The 26,064-nt window shown below is 42.4% G+C and overlaps 1 long non-coding RNA gene across 1 annotated transcript in view; it reads left to right on the top strand.

Annotated features, from left to right (window-relative positions):
* LOC138621756 (uncharacterized) overlaps window positions 1-24,224 on the top strand; it is a 58,350-nt gene extending 34,126 nt beyond the window's left edge. The window contains exons 2-3 of the long non-coding RNA XR_011310961.1: window positions 16,221-16,307; window positions 23,404-24,224. This is a non-coding gene — a long non-coding RNA (uncharacterized lncRNA). The remainder of the gene's footprint in view (window positions 1-16,220; window positions 16,308-23,403) is intronic.
* The last annotated feature ends 1,840 nt before the right edge of the window (window positions 24,225-26,064 follow it).

Genomic DNA, 26,064 nt, shown 5'->3' with positions numbered 1-26,064 from the left:
GAAGCGAAGAGAAAAATAAAATGAGCCACAGGAGAGAAGCAAGACTGTGAAAAGAAAATGCCTGTAAAATCCCTGTCTGGACCGAACGGCGTTGGCAGGCTCTGCAGCATGGTCGTGCATCTCTCAGCAAAAATTTAAATCAAACAGAGACGTATTGGAGGAGAAATCAGTGTCCAAATCAGACGAGAATGTGCAGCACACTCTGGGCTGAACGGAAGTGGGCGTGTGGTGTGGAGAAGCTGAAACAGAATGAGGAAGAGAAAATGGAGGAAAATCTCAAGCTTTCTCCTCTCTGTTATTTTGGCTCATCTTGGCCTGGGAAATCTGCGCTCAGTACAGAAATAACCATTCATCGTCACGATCCGAGAGGAAAATCAATCAAGCGGATCATGAGACAATCACTCCCGACTTTCAAAAACATACAGGATTATGGGAGGCCCGTTTTTGTTCAATATGAAGCGAAACACCTCATCTTAGGTACCGGACTACAAACGGGAAACGCGTACAGGTGATCAGTTCAGAGCTTTGCAGGCCTTATGTTTGTTTCGGAGGACTCACAACATTGCCTCGGAGAGTCTACTAACTAACAGCAATGCATCACGTTTTTGTTTTGTGGGCCCGAATTTGATCACAAATATACAAAATACACAAAAATATACAAAAAAGATCTAACGCACCTTTTTTTTTTTTCCTATAGCACGTATATTCATTTGTAAAAACACATTAAAATACATTGGTGTCACTAATAACATTGATAATGAGTCTACCAATGAGCCATATAGTGAGTCAGCATGCACAATATCTACTGTAGGCCGTTGAGCTGGCTTTTTAAATCAATTTTTAGTGACACAAGATTTGATTCAAGATTGTGGTGCAAATATTTGTGGGATTTACAGTACATACTGAATAGAAGTGACAAAAAAAAATTAAAATGGCCAAATTTAAAGAGAGACACGCGGCGCACGCTTCATAATAACAAACCCGAAATCTGCAAAAACCTCCATGACAATCAATAAAATTGATTAGCGCTCTGAATCACGTCGCTATCATGTACATTTGAACACATCAGCCGCTAACTGTCCCTGTTAGCATATCCAATAGCTATAAACATAATGCAGAAACATACAGATACCATTTCATACCTCATTGGCTACATTAACTCAAAAGGTTAGAAAGGTACTTCAAACTTTGGTCTTCTGATGAACATTACAGCAAAGTAAACACCATTCAGTGTTCAGCCGGACAGTATGTGAACACTTATCTCCTACGTCAAAGCTGAAAATAGTACTTCTAACAGTCTTGCCATGTAACATAAATACCACACCGGGGATAAAACGAGTTATATTTGGTCCTGACTTGTGTACTGCAGAGCCAGCCGCTGTGAAACTGAGCCGTGACGATGCAAAGACGCGTGAACCTGCACCTCCCAGAGCCGAGTGTAATTTTCTGTCCCCAATCGGCATGTTGTCACCATGTTTTCTGTCATGTTAGGGTAAGCCTCGAAAATATAACGGAGTCAAATTCTGTCGCTTTACACGATACTCATCTTTCCACATCTGTAGCTGCTATGGATTTAGAAAAGCTCAGGATTAATGATTCACCACGTTAGTGCACATCATGAAACCAGTAGCGACTTTTTTTTATTTTTTTATTTTATGCATTCAGTGTATTCTACTTGCATGCCGTCGTCCGTCCGACCTAACCTTTCGTGACGCACCTTGGTAATATTCAGTTTGTCCCGTGTGACCCTGGAGCATGCGAAATGTCAGGCAGTGACAACAGATGTAGGTGGGACGCACGCAGGCAGACAGCCAGCAAGGCAGACGAGCTTTGTCCAAGGCACTGGCATTTTTGGGGAAAGGGAATGGGAAATATTGGCTGACATTTGTGCTTGCGGTGTGCGTGTCTTTGTGTGTGTGTGTGTGTGTGTGTGTGTGTGTGTGTGTGTGTGTGTGTCTTTGTGTGTCTCTGTGTGTCTGTGTCCTTGTGGATGTGTACATGCGAAGACAGTTGTGCGAGACATAAGCCTGGGAGCAATGAGGAAGACGGAGAGAAGATACAGCAGAATAGACGCAGGGCAAAAACGTCCTGTTTCTGCATCCGCGCTGTCTAACAGATGAAGCCATCGTCCCACTTTACACACATGTACTGGACAATTTAAGAGCTTGCTTGCCATGTTCATGGAGAAATTCAAATAATGATAGTGGGACTTGAAATAGCTCCACAGTGATGCAGGAAAGACCAGTATAGTTTTATTGGTCCAGCGTTACAGTAATACTGTGATTTCAGGATCTTACGTCCCCTCATCGCAGGTTAGGGCTTCCGTGGACATGAATTTTCCTTCACACATTGTTTTATAAAATAACTTCCCCCCAATCATTTAATGTCCCTTTTGATCATCTTATGATCTCATGATCATCGTATATTAAAAGATTGGCACCGCTTGTAGTTCTCTTCACAGCGACACGGACACAGGTCTTTTCTTTTAAACAGGTTATTGCTTGGGCATGTCTCGTCTCTATTGTATTCATGCCCATCCACGCCATGAGAACTATGTTTGTGAGTGAACATACTACAGAAAAATCTCATAAAATGATGCAGTACATAGCCTGAAAACAAATGAAATGCCTAATGGCGCTTACAGTGCCAGCATGAGACGAGTTGGTCTGCGGCTTTTTATTAATGAGGCTCGTAAGACTTAATATTCCGAAAGTCTCTTCGGCTTCAGACGTCGATAATTATGACTTTTAGAGCGATATATGAGAGTGCTCACCTGCAGTCCATGAGAGAGAGAAACCACACCTCTGTCAGTTACTTCGACTATAGCAGCGCAATCCTGTGAGACTGGAGATTTTGTGCCTTATTGATTTTTTAAACATCACAAATATATTTAATTTACATTAAGTAATTTCAAATACTTTTTAAAATTTTTTTTTATCTTGCGTCTAATAGGGTATTGATTTATTTAGTACATGACATTATGGAATTAATCGTAAATCTATTACAACATTTTTTAATTGTAAGTTTAAATTGGTGACTTGTGTGCTGTTTGCTTATGTATTGACGTCAGCGAACGTCAATTGAAGACGGAGGACACCGATATCGCCTTGAGTGATTCACCCTCAGACTGGGACAAATGTAAGAAAACACCCAAACAAGAGAGAAAGAGTGTTGGAATCATCTTATAAAGGGAACACAGCATCCCAGTCACCTTCTCAGAGAAATTACATCCAGACGGAAGATCAAAAAATGTCATTCAGTCAAAGGAACAGCTCAACTCGACTTTTATAATTCATTCTTATGGTTAACTGGATTAAAAAGCACTTATCCAAATTGAGGTCGAGTGTAGCTTCATGTCCGATGATGCATGACACTGCATGTAGCACATTTTATACAGTACAGTGCTGCCGGGGCCCTGCAAGGCATTCTGGGATGTGAGTGAAAACAATTGGTCGGCTTTATCGCCAACACCTGCAATGTGAAAACCCTCAAGGTAATTTTCTGGTGTAACCTGACCAAATATATTACAATGTGAAAAGACAGAGCCGCAGTGACTGAGTGACAGCGGTTGATATGAGAAGCCGAGGAAACTAAACCAGCTGTACAGTTAAAACCCTGAAGGCTGCGCTGGAACCGAAACAGGGACAGTCAAGGGCAATCCAGTGCAACCCTCCAACTGTGACTGCTACACAAACCGACAGCGAGAAAAAGAAGCAGCACGGTGCAGTGCAGCAGTGAGCATCACACTGCAGAGGAACACAGCCGGTCTGTCGGCAGCATCTGCACTGTGTTGGGATTTTTTTTCATTTTCTTTATACCTTTTGGCAGGTTAGCTTTTCTTTAAGAGATACGGTGTGCCAGCAAGAACAATGACAAAGTGTGTGTGTGTGTGTGTGTGTGTGTGTGTGTGTGTGTGTGTGTGTGTGTGTGTGTGTGTGTGTGTGTGTGTGTGTGTGTGAGAGAGAGAGTGAGGCGCAAGAGAGAGCAGAAAAGGGAAGGAAGATATGGATGGAGAACAGAGAGGAAGTCTTATGGGGAGGAGGGAAAGCAAGCAAGAGAGGTGATGCCAAGGTACCCTGTTGTTTTCTTTCTGACTCGAGGGCACAGCTACATTTCCTCTCTGTATGATCACACACACACACACACACGCACGCACGCACGCACGCACGCACGCACGCACGCACGCACGCACACACACACACACACACACACACACACACACACACACACAGGGGCTTTGAACAGTGGTTCCCCGGAAGCTATGGTAACCTGAATTATTGACTGTAAACGAACACAATGGAGAAAATATGACTTGAGTTGTTGTACTGTATCTGAAGTGAATGTTACAGGCAGGATAGAAGTCGGTGAGAATATGTTGCTTTTTTGTTTTTGGAGGATACGAGTTTTGTGTTTGTGCAGCTTTCTGGTATCCCAGTTTTGAGAAATGCCAATCTGCGAGCTGGAGTTTAGAAATAGAAGGCGATACAGGGCTTAGTTTAGTGCACACTGCACACATTATCAACTTATAGAGCTGATGTGGCGAACTCATTTGAAAACAATTGCCGATTTAAACATCCAGCAGTCAGAGAAACATTTACTCATGTTTTTACACACTTAAATTTGGTCTCCACCAAATCCTGTGAGATTTATCCGTCTCTTCAGCTGCTAAATGTCCCACCACGTCCACCAGCTAACTACTCGGCTAAATTTGCCTTTCTGCCATTTGATGCTTGTATGGTACCGGACGAGTCAGTTTTTGAGCTTGACTTCCTGTTGCAGTTGAAAAGGATGCAAATGGGAGCTGTGAGAGTGAATCAAAACAGTAAAGCTGCAGAATACGAAACCAAAACGACAAAGCTGAAACATGCTAAAATGCTCTATAGAGCTAAGAGGAACTGCAGAGTTGGGGGACAATTTTCTATAGGCTATGTCACTATGTAGTCATTAGAGTCATTGTGAAAGCACAACATTGATTACTGCAGCTTTAAAACCGCTGTGTGCTTGTAAAGTTTCTGTGACTCAAGTGGGTTTTATTTCAGAAATTGTTCGTGTTACTTAAGATGCAAAGAAATGCGCATAAACTAGAGGATCTTGGAGCCATCAGAGCTACAAAATTTCAGATTCAGAGACTTGCACATCCAGATTTCTTCCCTCTTTTCCACAATCCGGGCCCTCGTCCTCTCTGCCGCTGCAACAATGCAGTTAGTCTCTCCATCAGCTGCCGTCTCCCCGGGAGGACGCCGTCTGCTCACAGCTTGCAGCCGAGTGGAACAATCATGCAGTCACACCTCAGGAACAGAAGGGGCCCACTCCCTCTGTTACAAACCCATCTTTCCAGACGAAGCCGTCCTTGTGACGCAGCGGGCTCCAGCACAGAATGCTTTTTTTTTTTTTTTTTTTTTTCACAAGGTTGAGGATTTCTATCTCTCGTGTGATTCCCTTCCTCTCTTACACCAGAAACGGCCACATTAAAAAGGGGCTTTTGATGAAAGCCAAAACTGCTTTCAGAAAAAAATCCACACTAGCCTCGGTAACAGGAATGCGCTAATTGACGCTCTGAACCTTTTTTTAGTCAGTGTGATATCACGGACGATGACAGGAAAGACAAGTCCTTGTGTGATTCGTCTGAAAGAGGAGGTATAATTAACGATCAAAGCGGCAAATTTTAAATGCCATAAATGCCAGTCAGAGCCTGGATTTGGGCTGAAGACAGATCATCATTAAGTTTTACCTGCATTATTAGTGAGTGTTGACATGTTAGTTTCCTTTGAGTCTGTCTCTGTTTAATAGGTTTTTCAACTCCTATTCTTTGACTATCTGCCTGGTGGACTCGGATTAACTGTCCGTCAGCCTGTTTGTTGGGTTTTCTTCTGGTCTTTCTGTCTCGGCTGCTTATACCGGCAGATTTGAATCCCTCGTCCTTTCTTCCCCTTCTTCTTTTGGTCTTTTCAGCCGCCATTTCTGCCCAAACAATTCAGCTCGGCCCTTATTCTTGATTTGTCTCGCTTTTGTCATTGTGAATTTAGTTTCTCTTCCATCACCTCTCTCCCCCTCGTCTCTCTCTACCCTCTCTTCTGTTACCCCCAGCGAGTATGTCTGTGCGTTAGTGTATACGTGTGTGTGTGTGTGTGTGTGTGTGTGTGTGTGTGTGTGTGTGTGTGTGTGTGTGTGTGTGTGTGTAGAGCGAGAAAGAGGCGACAATGTGTTCAGCCTTTCAGCCAGTCTGAAGCCAATCAATGGGAGCTTATCAGGATGTGCTCTGTGGCTGTCTGCAGCTGAATCCGGAGGCAGATAGGACTGAGCTGGGTCTGTGAGGGCTGGACTCAACAGGGGGTGGAAGAGGGAAGGCTTAACAAGTGTGTGTGTGTGTGTGTGTGCGTGTTTGTGTGCGTGTGCGTGCGCGCGCATGAGACGAGGCAATTCATGCGAATGCATCTGCTGGATGTAGGATCGAGGGAAGAGTGTGTGTTTGTCTTTGTGTCTGTCAGGCGGAGCGTGTGTTGGGGATTTCGATGATCTGTAGTAGGTTTGTGTATTTGTGAATGAGGTCGAAGGAGTGTGTCAGAACACGGTGAATATGAGGTGGCTCAAATGCAGCTTATGGATAACAAGTGGAAACACTCTGTATAAGTGGAGTACCATTCCTCCAAGACCTTCATGCACACCGCTTTGACATGAGGAGGAATTCAAACCTTGATGGGCCTGTCAATTATAGTTACTGAAGCTCAGCTGTGATTGGACAATCACTGTTTGTGGGAGGGATTTAGCAAAATAGTTATTTGGGTGTACAGATGCCCAAAGAAAGAGGTGAAGTGAAGATGGATGAGTCAATGTGTGTACTTGTTCTACTTAGGCATTGAGTCAACTAGCTAATTGTAAATCCCAACCATACTAAATGCATTAGTACACACGCACACACACACACACACACACACACACACACACACACACACACACACACACACACACACACACACACACACACACACACACACACACACACACACACCTTCAAAACAAGAGCGGCTGGTTTTTCTGGGACTTTGCCATCACTATGGTAATCACCAAGGCAACAATTTACCAAGTTACCTTTTTTTGTTTTGTTTGTCTTGCCCAACCGTCACTGCTTCACGCTGTTCATTTTCAGCAGATTGAGGCCATTATAAAGCGTTATCATTGAGGCAGACTGCGTCACATCTGCCCTTTTGATTTACCACCTTAACACATTTCATTAAAAGTCGGATGGAGTGAAGGGGGGGGAGGGAAGGAAGGTGGATCGATGGATTAAGATAGTGGCAGAAAGTAATGGACAGATAAAGAGAGGATAATAAAAGGAGCAGCGGTGGGGAAGATAGACATGTTTTTTTTAGGATGAAGTGAGGAGTGGGCGAGACGAGATAAAGGACCATTACGGGTAAATGGGGTGCTGGTAAAGGTTAGGCAGGATGTGGCGGGGGTAGAGAGGAAGGGCGTGATGAAGGGAGGGAGATCTCAAAGGGAAGGGTGATGGGGATCCGAGAGGACACGGAGGAGAAAGATCACCCGACTAATGATCAGTCTGCAGCCTTCGGTGTGTACGTGAGAGCATGTGTGCAAGAGTGTAGGGGAGTTGCCATGGCAATAAGTGCCACTCATTAGAGACAGTCCATCAAGTAGTCATCAGCAGGTGTCCGTCTGTGGCCCTCACACACACACACACACACACACACACACACACACACACACACACACACACACACACACACACAGAGTCAATGTGTAATTGGTCACAGACGCGTTATTGGTGTAACCCTTTGCTTCTCTATTTCTTAGACGCCAATAACGGTGAACACACACCTTCTCTGTCATCTCACAAGACAGAGCACATCTGAGAGAGGAGTACACTGAGAATACACCCTGTGTGTGTGTGTGTGTGTGTGTGTGTGTGTTGTGTAGACATAAATCTGTTTATACACTCACATTGCAGGAACGTGCCAATAAGGAAGTCCCCATAATGCAACGAATAAGCTGCATTTTAAAGTGAAGACTTGGTTTAAGGTTGGAGTAGGTTAACTTTCTGTGAAGGTTAGGCAAGTAGTGGTTATGGTCAGATGGATGTTGGGCTCTCAAGGAATTCATATCAGTGTCACGAAGAACTTATGAATGGAAACACAAGAGTTTCCATTCATAAGTTCTTCAGCCAATCAGATGAAACTGATAAACTCAATAATAGAAGACATTTGGAGAAAATGGGAATCGTTATGAATGAATTTATTATTTTCTATTACAATACTTTTTGTAGGAAAGCTCTACATTGATGCTGTACTTATCAATAAGTTAACATTGAAAACTTGAGATCTTGATGTGCGCTTTTCAAAACTGCCGTCAGTAAACAATGAGTGATTTGAGTTCCAAGACTGAGGCTTTGTTCAGACTGCAGAGAAATCAGATTTGTTCCCCAGGATTTGGTGTGTCCAGACATCAAACCTATCTGCATGGGTTGCCGTGGTAACAACGTACACGTAGGTACGCCGGTGACGTGAATTTTCCAACAGGGGAGCGAAGGGTCAGCATACGATGTATTCCGGCGTCCGTCCACAGACTGCTGTTCTCATTGTACTCCACACCGCCAAACCCGACACCCTCTGAGAGCGCTCTGCTCGGGGCAACGGAGGTTCTGCGCAGTCTCTCTGAAAATGATGTCAACATTTTGAGTCGCATTGTCACCAGAGCGTCTGGACTGAGACACGTGTGTAGAGAAATGGTGCCATTAGACTGGTTGCGGGGGATGTTTGTGTCTTTGTGTACATCAGCTCGAACCTTTTTCACAACAAACATTTTGAAATGTAAGAAAAAGGATAAGAATAAATAAGCAAACAAGTCAAGGCTGAATTCCATTTAGCTCCTTCAGCTTTGCGGTCCTGGTATTGTAGATATTGACTCTCTGATCCACCATCATTGTCTCCTGTGGAAACTGCTGCCAGACAATATTACAGCATATGTTCAATGCCGATGTTATTTAGGATATTTATTGGATAGAAAAAGGAAATAAACTTAAAATTGAAAAAAAAGGTTTTGTGGAATTATCCAACCTTAATTTTATGTCTGGAGATAAGGACTTTTTATTTGGTTTTATTCCATACGTTCAAGCTCCTTTCACTGTTTTCGTGCTTGTCCTGAAAAATCTAGCAGCTACTGATGTTATTCCAAATGCCGGCAGTCCAACACTGATTTACTGTGCAGCTTTGATCTGGCTCAGATACCATGAAACAAACACCCCTGAAGTTACACAGAGTATACAGTGTTTTGCTGGCAGCGTAATATTTGTGAAAAGTCTGAGGATATGCCAAATGTGATTGTTTTTTGTTTGTTTGGACGACTCTGCTGTCGTTAAAACTCACCGAAATGTCAGCTGAAAGCAACCGCAGTTCCTCTCTGTCCTGAAACATGGTGTCTATTGTGTTGTGATTTTATACAACATACACTACATTTAATCTGAAAAACAGAAAGAATGAAAAGAAAATGCCAGACTGACACAAAAATGGGTCTCTTTTGTTGCAACCACATCCAATTATTTTGACAGTTATTGAGTGAGTGACTAGTCATTTGCTCTGAACTGGCCCCTCTCAGATAAGATCAGACTGGCCTTGTTATCTGATTCGACTCAGCAGTAAAACAAATAAGAAGGTTATTTTGTGGTGAGTTATACTGTCTTTTTCTCGCCGCTATCGAAAGCAGTCATTTCTGCTTGATCTGTTTTAGTTTGTATGAAACCATGTTAGAAATCTAATTCTCTCGGGAGAGCTGGAACAACAATGAATGTTTGCTGGAGATAATTGTTAAAACGCATTATCCAAGTATGTGTGTGTGTGTGTGTGTGTGTGTGTGTGTGTGTGTGTGTGTGCGTGTGTGTTAATTGCTACTGTGCACACTACAAGTGCAATTAAAGATGCTCCAAATCTTACAAGCCTTTGTAGACTTGTAAAGTGTCTCATTGCTTTTACAGAAGTCCTTAAGTTCATGAGGTGCGTTGAATTCAATTCAGTTAAGCATGCTAAAGCACTTTGAGATGGAACGCTTGAGAATAAACACCACAACAAGCTTAATTCTAGATGAACACATAACATATTTGCTCCAACAGTAAGAGTGTCCCGCTTCAAATGAACAAACAGTGGAGCGAAGCGTCTTCAGTTTTGTTGTTGTGACTCGAAGTACAAATCTGATGCTTTTTCATGAGTTGCAGTCTGAGCAGCCGTATCGATTTAGGAGTGAAAGAACAGCAGTGCTTTGCATGCGCGTCTGCCGATGATGAACAATCCCCGTATGTGAACAATAAGTCAATTATTCAGTCAGCAACACAATATGATTGCACTGACTGGGCATAATTTCAAGCCTCCCTTATATTCCATCTCTCTATATAACAGAGCTGGGATGCCTTAAACAATAAATACAGCACTTTGTCTCAGTGAGAGTTTTTAAATTTTTTTTTTTTTTTTAATTCAGGCTCATAGGTTAAAATGACTGCTTGGAGTAAAGTAATTACCTCTCAGAGATGAGGTTGTGTTTTCTGACTGTTGGTAACTGTACCTCCTGTGACTGATCTTGTGTGCGCTTCCTTGTGCACTAATGATTTTTCATGCATGCACGTCTACTGTGAGTCTCCCTTCTTGTTAGTGGCACAGCGGATGCTGCAGGAAGGAAGCCATCGTCAGCGTGTCAGACAACAGTTGGCGAAACAACACTGGGAGAACCACTAAGTCAGCGATGACGGGCTGTCTGTTTATCTTAAGAGCTAGGGGAGAGTGTTTGTGTGTGAAGCAGTGCTCGGCTTTCTATTCGATGCGGGCAAGTGATGCTGCAGTAAACACGGTATTAATGTCAGCATTTCAGCTGCTGACCATTTTAATGCGGCATCTTTCCTGCCCGGTCCATGCACTCCTCTCTACGATGTTTTTTTTTTTTTTTCCTTTATGTTTAGGCATAGTTGAAACTTTCATTGATTTCCCCAGATAATTCCTATTAAATGTGAAGCAAAACAGCAGTCTGACCGCATCGGACAACAGCATGGTGAGACTGTGACAACAGCTAATGAGGTAAACACTGAGGTTTTGTAGCCACACTGCACTCATTGGCTTGGAGACACATTTTGTTATCCAAGCGCTTTGGAGTAATGGCAGTCTGTTTAGGGCTGGGCAGTGTATCGATATTATATTGATATTGTGGCATGAGACTAGATGTATTAGATTTTGGATCGTAATATCATAGTATAGCAGAAATGTTGTCTATTTTTGCTGTTGTGTTTGAGACAGAGGCCTTGTCAATCAATCAATCGGTATTTACAGGGCGGATCAACAGGAAACATGCTCCCAATACAACCAAATTAACATGGAATTATGTTTTTCGGCTTGTTCGTCCGCCCGAGCCGTCCATCCCATCTTAATGCATGCGATATATCAGGAACACCTTAAGGGAATTTTGCTTGAACTCAAGAATGAACTTATTAGAATTTGATAGTCGAAGGTCACTGTGACCTCACGTCCATCACACTCTTGTGAAGGTGTTATCACCGTAAAGTCCTTTGACTAATTTCTGCAAATTTGGTACAAATCTTCACTTTGACCTCACAAAACATGTTTGTGGCCATAACTCAAGAATTTCTATGCTAATTATGAAAATTTCACCCAAGTGGCCAATAGGATTAAATGATGCAGTGATGCCATTTCTATATCCAAAAGGTTGAAGGTCAACTTCACTGTGACTTTAAAATGCTCTACAAAAATGCTCTTCTGAAATTAGTTCTCACTGTTTTATGATTTGTTGTTCTACCGAAGGATTTGACCTGACTATTGTACTTGATTTATTGGTTAGATGAAGTAGTTACCAGCCTATAAATAATTAGATTATCAAACAGTGGCAGGTGGTGTCCTGTCGACTCATCAACTGGAGTCATGCTGCCAACCGGCCTGTTTCACAGCAATGTGAGTTGTTATAGCAGGGAAGGCACTGGTTCAATTCATGACATTAATGATGGCTCGCATCCAGTTAGGGTTGTCAGTAAACCAGACCATTGGAACAACATGCTCAATTGAATTCAGTAATTGATAATAACAAATGTGTGTGGCTGACATTACCAAAACTTTGTCGATTCAGGGTTTCTGCAGCCAGAATAAAACTTGACTGTCATTTCTAAGAGGATTCCCACAGTCTTTCCTTTTTGTCTTGAGAGATTTTACGTACAACCTAGAGAACCCCTGATGTAAAACCATGGGATACTGTGGGAGGTTTTTTGTTTGCCTCTGATCTCTTAATCTTGAATAGGAGAGACTAATTGGAGCTAAACCCAGACAAAGCTCATAGTGCCTACCCTCTGAGCTAAACAAGGATAATCTGCTGAAGGAATGAACATTTCAGGGTAGTTTGTTGTAGTCAGCCTTGTACAAAATTCCCTCTGCTCTACAGCGGTTTGCAGTCCAGAGTGATGCAGTCGGGATCCGCAGCTTCAAGTCGTTGTGTCAAGTGAGGGAGTTTAAGCATCTCGTTCGTGAGTGATGGTACGGCGCTCGAGATTTCCAGGCATCAGCAGTAATGCGGCTGTTGTACCAAACCGTCGTAGTTAACGGAGACCTGACCTCAGAGGCAAAGCTGTGAATGTACCAGTCTCTTACCATAGCTATGGCTATAATGGCTATGAGTTTTGAGTAATAAAAAAAGAGATTGATATTGTGAACACAATTAGCCAAAACGAGTTGCCTTCGTGGGGTGACTGGGCTCAGACAATCAAAGCAACCTCGGAGTCGAGCTGCTACTTTTTCACGTCAGCTTTCCTGGACACATCCTGCTGGAATCGCACACAAAAAAAACCCAACCTAAACAGAAAACAAAGAAACTGAAATTTAAAAAGGCAGATAAAATCATATTAAGAGCGTAACCCTCTTTAGGTTTACCCACATATAAATGTATTTTTACTCACTACGAGGCTAATTTTCATTTTTATCTTCACTTTCTATAAAGCTGGAATCAGATTACATGATATATGTGTCTCTCTCGATGGTAACTGTGCAGATTAGGCAGTCAAAGTGCCATAAATTCTTGCTGTGCCTTTGTTTGGAGACACAACACTACAAGTATGACCTTGACCAATCATTGTTTACTTTCATGAGCGAGTTCCTGTATCATTAGGGAGGAGAGTCAAGAAGTTGTCAATCATGAATGCGTGATGTACTCTGAAATATCCGACGATGTTTTCCTTGACAATCGATCAATAGGATGACAAAGTTGGTAGGTAAAAACAAAAAATTCTGACATGCTAGACTTTTCGTTGTTGTGTTCCAGACGGTGCACAGCTGTTCTTCAGTTACGCCACACTACAAGGCCTGTTTGTCGTTCGCAGCATTCAAAGTCAGGCCCGACGCTGGAAATTTGTCAGGGATGACTAAGTTGTGTCAAACTCGGCCTGTATTCGTGTAGTCTGAGCCCAATTTAACTGGAGGAAAGGATACAATATTCTTGCAGCGTTATTTGGATGATATAAAATCAGTTTGAATGATCCTGCTTGGACTAAAATAATTTGTTAAAAAAACCAATAAATAGTGACCTTCCAACCTACTGTCTTTGGTTTGACAAATGGTTTGACCTTTTGTGATGTAGCAGTCACTTTCTGAAATAATGACTTAAGATGACTTGCAATGAATTGTATCAATCACCTCGAAGAAGTGCTTTTGTTATTCAGTACATATCTCATTTTGGACTGAAGCTTTTCCTCTTTGATACTACATCATAGGAATCCATCAAATCTTGGCTGAGTAGAACTTCAAGTATCTCACTGTGTCTGTAAAACATCTTAAACTGTATTAGGCAAATGTTCATATGAATAATGTGCCCGAGCACTTTGTAAAATGATGTTATTAATCGTATGGAACTCTTCGTGCTTCCAGGCATTAGAGTTAAATACGACACAAACAGTCATGCAATTTACTGATCTATAAAGATGTTAGCAGCAAATCCTTTAGGATCTTTGGACCATTGTTGGTTGGGACTGAGCACAGCTGACTGGGAACAACTAGCTTGGCCATTTGGAAAATGCTCCAACCCAATCATCTAGCTAGAATAATATGGCCCATGTCAAAGTTACTCAGTCTTTATGCTTGCCCAATTCTCCTTCATCTAACCTGACACCTGACTGTTAACGTGACATCTCGTGTATCCCAGATGTCAACGTGGGCCATTGTTGCCAGTTATCTGTGAGTGGTTATCTTGTTCCGGCTCACTGGTGTTTCTCCAGTGACTCCATGAATTATTTGGAGAGTTAATCTATCAACAAACGTTCACGAGGTTGATAAGGTTGATAAGGTTATTTCATAAATGTTAGATAAGCCACTGTTTTATACATAGGAAAACAAATTACCACAACTTTAACACAAATATTTTATACTGGAATAAGTAAATCCACTTGCCATTTGTGGATGCATGAACATACCCCCACTGAATTGCAACAAAAATGCATTTGGACAAGTTGTTATTCTCAGACTTGTTGGAACATGTCCATCATTCCCTGCTGGGGGCACCTGCATCAGTGTAGTATAGAAGTAATTGTCTTTACATGTCCACTGTAAGTTAGCCAAGGAGAAAATCTAAGAAATGGCCATCCCGGGGCTCTGACCTTAATCCCATTAAGCACCTATGGCCTGCCATGAAGAAATAAATGTCAGTTTATTGATGCTCCAGAGTGGACTGAAAGCTTTGCTGTCTGAAACACTGCAAGGAGGTAGACACATTCTCATTTCAAACCTAACATTTTTCTTTAAGTCAGTTGTCTGACTTTCTTCTTTTAATAATTTAACATTTAATGCATTTACCGGCACAAAAGCAACTTTTCATGGTGATCTCCTCATAAGTTTATTTTGGGTTATTGTGTGTAAGTCTTATTGATGTTGTTTTTTGTTCCACTCTCAAAGTGGAAGCTTTGCACTTTGCAACGAAAGGGAACAAACTAGCTTTTGAACAACAGTCATTCTTTGATGCATCCAGTTGTGACAACAGAAAATGACCAGAACTGAGTAACCCAGGGACTGCTGTGGTTACAGGACGATTCATCACTGTGTCAGTTGACTCAAGACATGATGACATGATGACATGAACAGAGTGACTGAGTTCACGTAGGAATCAGAGCTCTTACTCTTGCTTGATGTTGGTATGCTTCCACCCAGGGCTGCCCCCAAATGCTCGACGAAGCGTGGCCACTGTGAAGTGCAGGCCAACAGCGGTGATTAAGTTGCTGTCATCAGCCATTCAGTGTCTGGATAAGCCAAAGTTTCAGCATGACAGCTTTCCCAGCCTGTTCTCATTCTTAGTTCATCAAATACTGCTGTTTGGTCAAAGCTGTTGGCGTCAGAGACCCACACACACATGATTCCTTACATGATATGCACTGTGACGAGGCGGGTCGAAAAAGGTCACGTGACGAAGAACGAGGTGGGTGAATTCTGCGGAGGGATGAACAAACCCAGGACTTCCATTCAGTGGTCGCGTCCATGATAAAGCAAAGGGCAACGTGGATTTCTAAAACTAATCCCAACCAAGTAGTTTTTGTACCTAATCCTAACCAAACAGCAACTCTGTAACCTTTAACGCACACCACGATCGCTTGCTAACCAATAACCACGTTGTTTGTGATGCCTCAATTTAAAGCGCCTCGTGCGTCCATGATACGCCGAGGGGATTCTTCTCTGCCAATATGAGACTTTGAAAAAACGTCAGTATCCGACGCACTGGGAACGAGAACACATTGCTTTTCCAAATGTTGTGCACTGTGTTTTGCTGCCCCAGATAAGGAAATAAAAGCCTGGTTCATAAAACCTTATCCTTATTCCACCTGAAAGGCTAGTTACCAAACACACAGACACAGCAGGGCGCAGGTCCTCTTACGCTCTGCCTGCCAATCATCTGTTAGTCGCCTTGACGCAGATGTTATCAGGCAGAGATACAAAATACCGTATGAAAATAAACTAACTGCAGCTGTACTTTCACCTGATTTGCTTCTTTTCCTTATTACCAAACATGAACACCAGTTTTGCATTAGTTCATTGTGAAGTATTGAACATCCAAAATGGAGGGTTGTTCGGTGCTCGTGAGTTTATTTTACCAGTCAAGATGGACACGCATGTTTTTCTGTGTGTAAGCTTTGATGAAATGCAGTGCCAGTAGGTCTTTGTGTAATAATCATTTAATCGTCACTCTTTCAGACCGTCCCTGATGTGCCGACCTGCAGTTCAGAGGCGGCCCTGGAGGAGAAGAAAAGAGAAAAGCCCTGAGATGGAGACGGACGGCAGGTATAGAAAGACTGCTTTTCAGTGCTCTGCTGATAGGTGGTGTGTGGGCACACGCTGCACATGTGCTGAGCCTGAGACATGAAAACTGAAAGGTAGAGTGTGTTTCAGAGATTTACATGCGTGTGTGTCTTTTGGATTTGGGGTGAAGGTCCATTGCTTCACTGCACACACACTCCCACGGCAAACGTGACGTGGAGATCCTCCATTGAACACGTCTCTAGCTCAGCCAGGCATTCGGCTCTCCCAGTGACCTAGAAATGAATGACAAGGCAAACAAAAGCTAAAATAGCCCCACTCCTCTCCCTCAGGTTCATGTCATCAAGCACAGAGCGTGTCTGTAAGAACCTGGTCTTTGTGGTATGAGAGATACATTAAGTCATTTTACATTCATTTCAACAGTTTCTGAAAGATTAAAAAGACTTAAAGTCTCATTGAATCCACTGAAGACATTTTATTCAAAAAGAAAATGTTAACAATGCACTTAAATTCAATTTAAACGTATCTGCTGCATAATCATGGGAGAGTTCAAAGTTTTTTGCTCCCTGACAAAAGGCTGGAAGCTTTTTTTTACCTATTTAGTGGCAGCAGCCAACACATGAATCTGTATTAACTCTTTCCTCATAGTGCATTATTTCTTACTTCTTTTATTGAGTATTTGTTTCTGCTTCACTGGGTTATATAGTGATGAAGATAGTTAAGTCAATTGTATACAATAAAATGAATTGTTCTGCACCGTGATGCATCCGCAACACATTCTGGTTTGCACACAGCTCTAACTTAATTATCAAGTTTGGTTTGGTTCATCTCCTTGTTAAACACATTGTCTTCCACAAACCTTTGTAATGCTTTGAATATTGCAGTTTACAATAAGTTTCCATCACTGTTAGAATAGTTTCCGTTTGTCTAAGAAAACTAAATGAAGCTAATATAAATGTTATATTTCCACGCCGTCTCGTTTGACTGCCGCTCTTTTGATGACGTCATCTCGTCGCGCCTCCTTTTTTATGCAGTGGTTTTAAGGCACATGACTGGAGAATGAATACCACCACTTGTAATACTCGACCAACCACGTTACAATGAGCATCTATTGACATTGACATCATGGATTTAGTTGTAAAGCCAATAATTGGCTCTGATTAGGCTTACACAATAAGTGGCAAAAAATTAACAGGAAAAAATAAATAATTGCAATTAACAATTCAATTGTCATGACAATTGTCATCTAAAAGTTGGTGCTGTGTGGCAAATCAACTTTTTTTTAAATGTCACATAGCTCATGAAAAAAGAAACAAAAAAAGCTTTTCCTCCGTTCGTGTATCAAACATGGAGGACGGCACACTCACTCCTTACCTTTATTTTTGGGCATTTGGATGGTGCACCATGTACTGGTGCAGTAAAGGGTGAATTTGGATTCAACCTGCTGGGAGTCGAGGTGACTTCAATGTAGCCTTAATTGGTATGAGATGTGCCGGTTAGTGTTGAATGGTTTCCATAGCAACAAGAGTAATCAGGTGCCCCGGGAAAGGTAGATGGCTGTGAGCACAAAAGCGGAGTGATTATGGCCCATCTACACAATTTCGCATTAATGACTGTGGCATGAGCTTCTGTACATTTTCCTCCTCAGGTTTTTCAAGCTATTCATTGTAAAAGCAGCTGACAGGCAAAGTATCGGAACAAGGGTTAAAATTCAATTTCTCAGAAAACAAAGTATGAATGCTTTAATTAGCGCTTCTCACTGAAAAAAAAACAAAGACATCCATCTGAAAAATGCACATAAAAGTAACCAAACCATTCCATAATGTCACAGTCTTGCATCCGTAAAGTAAAGGGTCTACTTTTTCCTGTTTCAAGTGCATTTTTCAGTTCAGGATCAGACGGAAGACACAGGAAGAAGATCTTTAGCTGAACAAAGGAAACAATCAGAAGTCAGAGTAGGCACAGCGACGCACCATGCCCTCGCCGTCATCCGTGTTAAGTTGCATCTAACTGACATGTCGGCTCACAGAGACTGGAAATGGGTAGGAGATGAGGTTTCGACCCACTGAGTCACATCTCGACTGGTTCTGTCTTATACATAAACATGATCAGCCGCCCCCCCCCCCCCCCCCCCCCCCCCCCCCCCCCCCCCCCCCCCCCCCCCCCCCCCCCCCCCCCCCCCCCCCCCCCCCCCCCCCCCCCCCCCCCCCCCCCCCCCCCCCCCCCCCCCCCCCCCCCCCCCCCCCCCCCCCCCCCCCCCCCCCCCCCCCCCCCCCCCCCCCCCCCCCCCCCCCCCCCCCCCCCCCCCCCCCCCCCCCCCCCCCCCCCCCCCCCCCCCATGTGTGTGCGTGACCTCATCTGTGTAAGGGCGTTGCTGCACCGCACACTAGAGACGGAGGGGTTTTCAAAGCATCTTAAATGCTGTGCATGAAATGGGAAATTAATGTGCAAGGGTGGAAATTAATATTTTCATTTGGCAATGCGAGATGTACATTTCATAAAAAGAAAAGACATTCGCGCATTATATAAATGGGAAATCGAGTCCTCTTATGCCTCTGACTTTCACTGTCGTCACTGATTTTAAATGTCAATCTCGCCAACCTGTTTGTTTCTTAATTTTTGACAGATTATGTAGCGATAATAAAACAGTTACTACATCATTTTCATTTCTCGTGTAGGGACTGCTGGCTAACAAAGTAGCTTATTTCTGAGCCGTGCTCATATTTCAAACGGACAAAAATATGTAAATAAGAAGAACTGAATGTGCAAAGGCAAATTCAGTAAGAAATGAAATCGAGCTTTGAACATTGCAGGTAAGGTGGACTTTGGGGGGAAAAGGTGGATTGTTTTGGGGTCCGCAGTTATGCGAGTGTGGTACTGCACTGTCGGGGTGAAGAGAGGCACATTTTAAATTGTCTTTTGTTAGTTTGCAAAACTAGACAAAGTCTACAGCAGTGCTTTGTGTGCTTTAAGCCAAATGTTAACATCAGCATGCCAACATGCTTACAATAGCAACTGCATCATGTGGTGTTTAGGTGGTAGGCTAATGTTTACCACCTCGAGCATCGTAGCTACGCTTTAGGGAGCTTAGAGCAGAACTGCTGCACTTTTACTTTGCAAAGAGCCTGTTTTGAGGTGGTTCGAGAATCTGATCAGGAAGCGTCCGGATACCTCCCTGTGGAAGTATTCCAGGACGGAGTCGGAGCACACTTCAGGAATTATACTTCATATCCCATCTGCTCTGGGATTGCCTCAGGATCCCCCCAGGAGGGACCGGAGGACGAGACTCTGGGATGGACCAAGGACGAAGGACATCTGGGCTACCCTGCAATCGGGGTGCATTTATTAAATAAACAAGTGTCATTTTCATCCACCATATGCTCCGTGATTTTATTTTTCAAAGCAATTTTCTTGCGTCTGCTCGCTAAATTTATATTCATGAGAGCCGTAACACACAGTGATCCAACACTATCTCTCTGTTGCATTTAAGGACTGTATGAACATGCAACGATTCGAACAGAGACACTTCTTAAATTAGAGTTGGCAACCACACGCAACTCAGCATCTCATCTCTGAGTAAATCCCATTCTACACACTCCTCAGAAAGGGAAATATTTATCTCGCCTTTTCCACAACGCTGAACAGTAGTTGACTCGTGTTGCTAAATTATGTATTTATTCAACACGAGCGGGCACATTTGAATCTTTTTTTTTTTTTTTTTTTTTTGACCAGACGGATCAAACTGCTGCCATTAAAATGTATGAGAGGGCAGGCTAGTGCTCAGGGAAGATGAGAAAGAAATGGATGGAGAGGCAGGAGACGAAAAGGTATAGAAAAGGAGGGAAATGGAATAGAAGAACCACGGTGGATGGATATTATCGAGCGGCTCCCCATGGATAAACTCAATATATGTATGAAATGTAACCGCTTCTTCAAAATGAAAACCTCACTTAATAAATAGTGTCATGTACTATCTGTTTAAAATTCCACTTCCCACGTTGTTGTGTGTATGTGTGCTTACAGGGGCAGGTACACAGAGGAGGGCCTGCTACTGCTTTACCGTCTGTGTGATTGCGTATTTCCATCTTCTTGTCATTGCATGCATGTAAACCTGAACGTGCCTGCAGCAGTACTGGAGCAAAACTTTGCTGATTTCTGCACAAACATTTCTCCAAACACGTATGATGAAAATCAGGGCATTTCATCCGTCAGCTGCATCCTGTTCAAAAAAATTAAACATCAAAATACATGTTCAAGTAAAACTCAAATATACTTGATGCTTACTAATACATGCACAACCTCAAATTGTAGAGATTTCCTTCTTCCATCAGTGTTGCATGTGAGAAATGTTTCTCATCAATTTCTTACTTTACAAAAGTAAGTGTTGGAAAGATTTTGTATTGAATTTTTTTTTTTTTTTTTTTTTTTTTTTTTCCCTGTGTTGTTTAAATAAGTGTTAGTTACGTTTTTTTTTTTTTTTTTTTTTTTTTTTTTGTCAATTCGAGGAAGTGGAAAAAATATAAAACTTGACACGTCACATTAATCACGCTATCGCACCTATCTGTCTGTCCGTCTGTCTGTCTAAAGCGTTGGAAACATACTGGCTAACAGTCGCCTGTTCACTGAACGCATTTAGCAGAGCCAGAGCAAAACTAGCAGTTATCTAAAATTATATTTCTGCCCACTCGTAATTTCTTTGCTCCATTTTAGTCTCCACCATCTTTAGATGACGATCGTACGCCCTTTAGCATCCAAATCTTGCGCTGTTCTTTAGCTCGTTGCGAACTTTTTCTGCCTGCTTGTTGGTGCTTATAAATTGGCATACGGCGAGTTTACCAGAACTTTTTCAGTGTAAACAATTGTGTGCAGCGAGAGCTGGTAACAGTGAACCAAAACTATCAATGTGAAAGAAAAAACAACAACAACAAGCTGAAAGACACTAAAATCCTCTGGAGTTGAGAGGACTTTGAAACTAATTCACTGTGGTTACTTCTTAGTGACCCTTTAAATCACGCATGTTCAGTCATCCTGTTGATATCAAGATTCTGATTAATGTTGCTTTAATATAATGTACCACTGCACTTAAATTATATGTTTGAAACAAAGCTGTAGCTTGCCCCCACATCATTGTAAAAGCCAGCATGACTTTCATACTTGGTTTTCTTTGGTCTTCAATGCAAGATAGACAACAGAAAAAAAGGGAATCAGGGGAATGAGAAGTTGGTAACTTAACTCCCTGGTTACCATAGCAACCATTCATAAAGCACAGCCAGAAAAACATTTGCCGAGCCAGATTGCTTGGCTGGAACTTTCTGTTTTTAGCGAATGCCCAGTTACACTTGGATAAACAAAAAGGTGGGAGCGTGTCTGAACAAACACCAAAACCTGCTGCAAGATGAAGAATCGCTCTATGGCACGTCCAAAATGGTCTTTATGTTCTTTTCCTGCAGGTGTTTGGAATTCAAACAACACCACCTATAGATAAACGGAAAAGTAGCTTTGCTAACTTGGGGAGAACAAAACAGTTTCGATATGTTTTGATGTTGTCTACAACCAAAAATAGAAAGTTATACTGCACGAAGAGACCAGGATAGACACACACATTTTGTCTAAAACAATTGGGAGCCATCTTTCCCCTATTCTCAAATCATACTGCTTATCAAGTGTACAAAGACTAGATACAGCTGAAAAATAGACAAAGAAACTAACTAACTAAAAGAAAGTAACTGTCTGAAAAAAGTATGTTGTTATGTTGTGTGTAAAAAATTGGTTAAAAAAAGAATCATACTTTTTAATTTGACTTCATAAAAAATGTCTAAAAAAACAAAGGGATCTTCTGACAACTACAACAATAATTTCAACATGTGCCTCAGAATATCTTGATGGGTTTAATAGTCTTCCACATCAACAGCAGCTGATGATATTTCAATTCTATCAGCGTATTAATACTTAATGCACCGACTCATTTCAGCCTTTCATTTTGTATGAAATGTGTCTGTGGTAGAGGTGGAGGTTTTAGGATGGGGTTATATTTTTGCCTGAAAAGACAGAAACCTTTGAGGAAGAAGAAAACTTTGTCTATCACAGAAATCAGGTGTTCATGAAACATTTCTATGTCACATACTGTAGCTGTCCCATCAGTGAGAACAGTGCAGCTATACCGCTGTGCATTGTTGTGTAATCGAGGCCTAGAATTGGTCCTTCAAAGCCTAAAATAGAAGCACAGTGAAAGAGATCAAAAACTGACTGGAAAAAACTGGATCACAACTTCTGTGCGTGTTTGATCACGAAAAGACTTTTCGACAGCAGAAAACCGAATTGGGGGGGAAAAAGGCATTCGAAGAGAATCGTATAATTAAACAACAAATAGACAGATAAACAGCCAGCCACGCACACACTCCGACACGCAGCCAGGGCTGCAGACACTTTAGCAAGTATGTCGCTGATTGAGGCTGATTGAGCGTGAGCAAGTGCACTGGCAGGAGGCCAACTGTTTTGGGGGGAAATTATCAAGATGAGTGGCACTCACACACATCACTCGCACATCGCCTGTCAGCTTTTCTGGGACGAGATCCCCACGTAACGCGCACACACACACACACACACACACACACACACACACACACACACACACACACACACACACACACGCACATGCAAGGTCTCTTCTGTGACAGCGGGGAGGAGAGCGATAGAGATATGGAGACAATACATAAAAAGCTTCAATCGTGCTGCATTTCAAAGTGAACAATTCCTCATTTTTCATCACCTTATAATTTACTCATTTTCTGCCTCAAGGTGACAGATAGAATGACTGGTGTTGGTGGATTTGATTCAAAGTGTGAAATGAGTGACATTTTTTGCAATAATGGTCTTTTAGATTCTTAAAATCACGTCACGCTTGAGTCGTTTTATTTATGTGGTAACGTTGTAGCACTTGAGGTCAGTTTTGGTCTCAAGGCCACTTTCTAAAGGTCTGAGCTCAGAGAAATTGCCTGCGTATTATCTAATTTATTTGTTAGCATCATTACTGTGACTGGATGTAAAACTTCCTGCTTCAAATGCAATCAATAACTTGACTTGTCACTAATTATAATTTTTTTTTTTTTAACTTTTACAGGCTGTCACCACTCCGCTGACACACAGTCCAGGGACATGAATGCAGGAGACAGGTGATGGAGCTGTGGTTGTCATGGAGGAGATGTCGGCCAGATCTAATAACACTCAGCCACCTAAACCACAAAGAGTTCATCTGCAAAACAAGCGTCCAAAAGAAAACCCAAAGCAGCATGCCAACTCTGCAACGCAGCGCTCACGGAGACGGCAGGATCAAACTGAGAGGAAGCTAAGAAGTGACACTAGCTGACGTTAGCAATCTGCCTCTGTACCAAACCTTCTACTCAGAAAGATTTAGCAAATTTGACCTGTACATCTTAACTAGGTATGTTTTAAGGCACTAGTTTCAGTTGTTTGCCAGCTATTTGCCACCTCGCCAGTAACGCTGTGGTACTGCGCTCCCTCACTTGGGTGACAGAGCTAAGGGGAAGGTTGTGTCAGCAGCGAATGAAGATTGAAGTAATGCATCTCCACTTTTATGAAAAATGTACATATTAAATAGTCTGCGTTGCCTGGCCGTAAAGACATGGCATGTTGCTCTAAGAGTGGCAATTTTGCATTCGAGTACACGGTAAGTTGCCGATCAGATATGTTACTTGTTGACCATTTGTCATGGCACACGCACCGGGAATAAAAGAGGCGAATGAAGAGACATCTTCAGCTGTTTTCTGAGGGTGTTTTTATGATGACGTGGATCTTTCAGATCAGTTTGAGGAGTGCTGATGGTTTTCGTGTTCTATATTTTATCCTCAGTGTGTCATGCAGTGTGGGACTCGGACAGGTCAGGTCCTGGTCTTGACCCGGGCTTGGTCTTTGTTTTGGCTTGGTCTTAACCCTTCAAAGTTTTGGTCTTGTCTTGGTCTATGTACTCTAGTCTGGATCATGACGTGGTCTCGGTCGGTCGTGGACGTGCTCTTTACAATGCCGGTGTGTTGGGACTCGGACAGGTCGGGTCCTGGTCTTGACTTTACTTCGTCCTGGCTCGGTCTTTGTTTTGACTTGGTCTCAACCGCTCAAAGTCTCGGTCTTGTCTTGTTCTCGATACCCTCTGGTCTTCGTCATGACTTGCTCTCGGCCTTGACAACAACGCTACTGTGTGAACTATTGAAGCCTGCCTCCGGTATATTTGACTTGAATCAGATGTATGATGCTTTTCTCTGCTCTCTTGCCTCTCACTGCCAGTTTAAGAAATCACAACTCAAATGCTGATGTCTGAAGACATCTCCTATTCTCAGCCTCAGGTCTGTGCTTCTCTCACCTTTTCCTACATCTCCTCAGCCCCCCTCATTCTGTTTTAAAACGACACTGAGTAACATGAAGAGAAAGCATGAAAGAGACCACCTACTCAGAACAGTGGGAGGGAGCGGTATCCTCTGGGGGGGGGGGGGACTGAGAAATGACGTCTTTGCTTGTGGAAGCTTTTCTGGCGCCTGCACAGTTTTCCAACACGACGCTTAATTCTGTTGCAGGAGGCGTAAACAGTTCTGTTCTAATCGCAAACACAGAACCAGGACGTCGGCCGCTATCGTCATGGTTGTGTAACACTTTGGATGCAACAGACAAAGACAAGACAGAGCAGAGCGGGGGAAAGAAAAGGGTGTGTGTAGGATGTGTTGGGAGAACAGAGCACAGTGATACATCACTGATGAATATTTTAAAGGGTCCCCTGTTATGTGAAGGGAAAGAAAAATGAAGACACTTTTTTGCCGTAGTACAGCTGTAGTAGAAGTGTCTTGATGAAATCAGGACACCGGGTCACTCAGACTTATTCCCAAAGAAGAACAGAGTTGGGAGTGTTTTCTTTTCATATATTTCAAGAGAAAAATCCCTCTTTTATTTCTGTAGTGAAGCTTGTGCACTTATTGCAAACTGCATACCAATTTCAGGCACTGCAGAATTAGCATACTCTTCTACATATTTGACTTTACATCTAATGCTGCTATAATAATTAGTGGCATTACTGTTTAATGTTGCAAAACTATTCTGAACCCTGATGCACCTGCAGTAAACAGCTTTCATCAGCTGTTCAGACTACTACATGATAATAAAGCTCTCGAGTGCGGCCGCCGGATTTGTTTTGATTCCCTCCCCTAGATTGAATGACAATGATGGTATCACACAGGTTGACAGGTCATCAAAACTGTCCACTGACTGCATCACCTGTCAATCTGTGTGAGTTTATGTAGGCTTATCATCAACATTGCAGAATAAAACAGCGCTAAGAAGTATCATTTTCCGCTTTGATCTGGTACAAGTGACCCTACGAGTGCGAACATGTGCTTTACGTGAGCAGCCTGTTGACAGATCGGTTTTCTGATGTTATTTACCGCCACAAGTAAAAAGAGCATGTCTCTTACTGGAGGAAAAAGTGGTCAGTTACAGATAAGATACATGCTTTTGTAAAGCAATGCCAAAAGATGATCGCATTCATGTCTACAAAGGCCTCATAGGCTTTCTTCATGGTGCACAGATGCCTAATTGTTTTGATTCTTTCTTAGAAATGATGTAGATTTTGAAATAGCTGACAGCTGTTTGACAACATTTTTTTCATCAAGCTATACGAACATTGTTATGTAGGCGTAAGGACTGGTTGACCCAAATCCACACTGACAAAGCAGAGCTGGTAGCAAGTACAATATCATTTATTGAGGACATTTGTGGAAAT

This window comes from Brachyistius frenatus, unplaced genomic scaffold (assembly GCF_029030835.1).
Source record: "Brachyistius frenatus isolate BFR_SWC_R1_liver_20210118 unplaced genomic scaffold, ASM2903083v1 Contig_32, whole genome shotgun sequence".
Classification (NCBI taxonomy): domain Eukaryota; kingdom Metazoa; phylum Chordata; class Actinopteri; family Embiotocidae; genus Brachyistius; species Brachyistius frenatus.
This window is presented reverse-complemented; position numbering and strand designations above follow the sequence as displayed.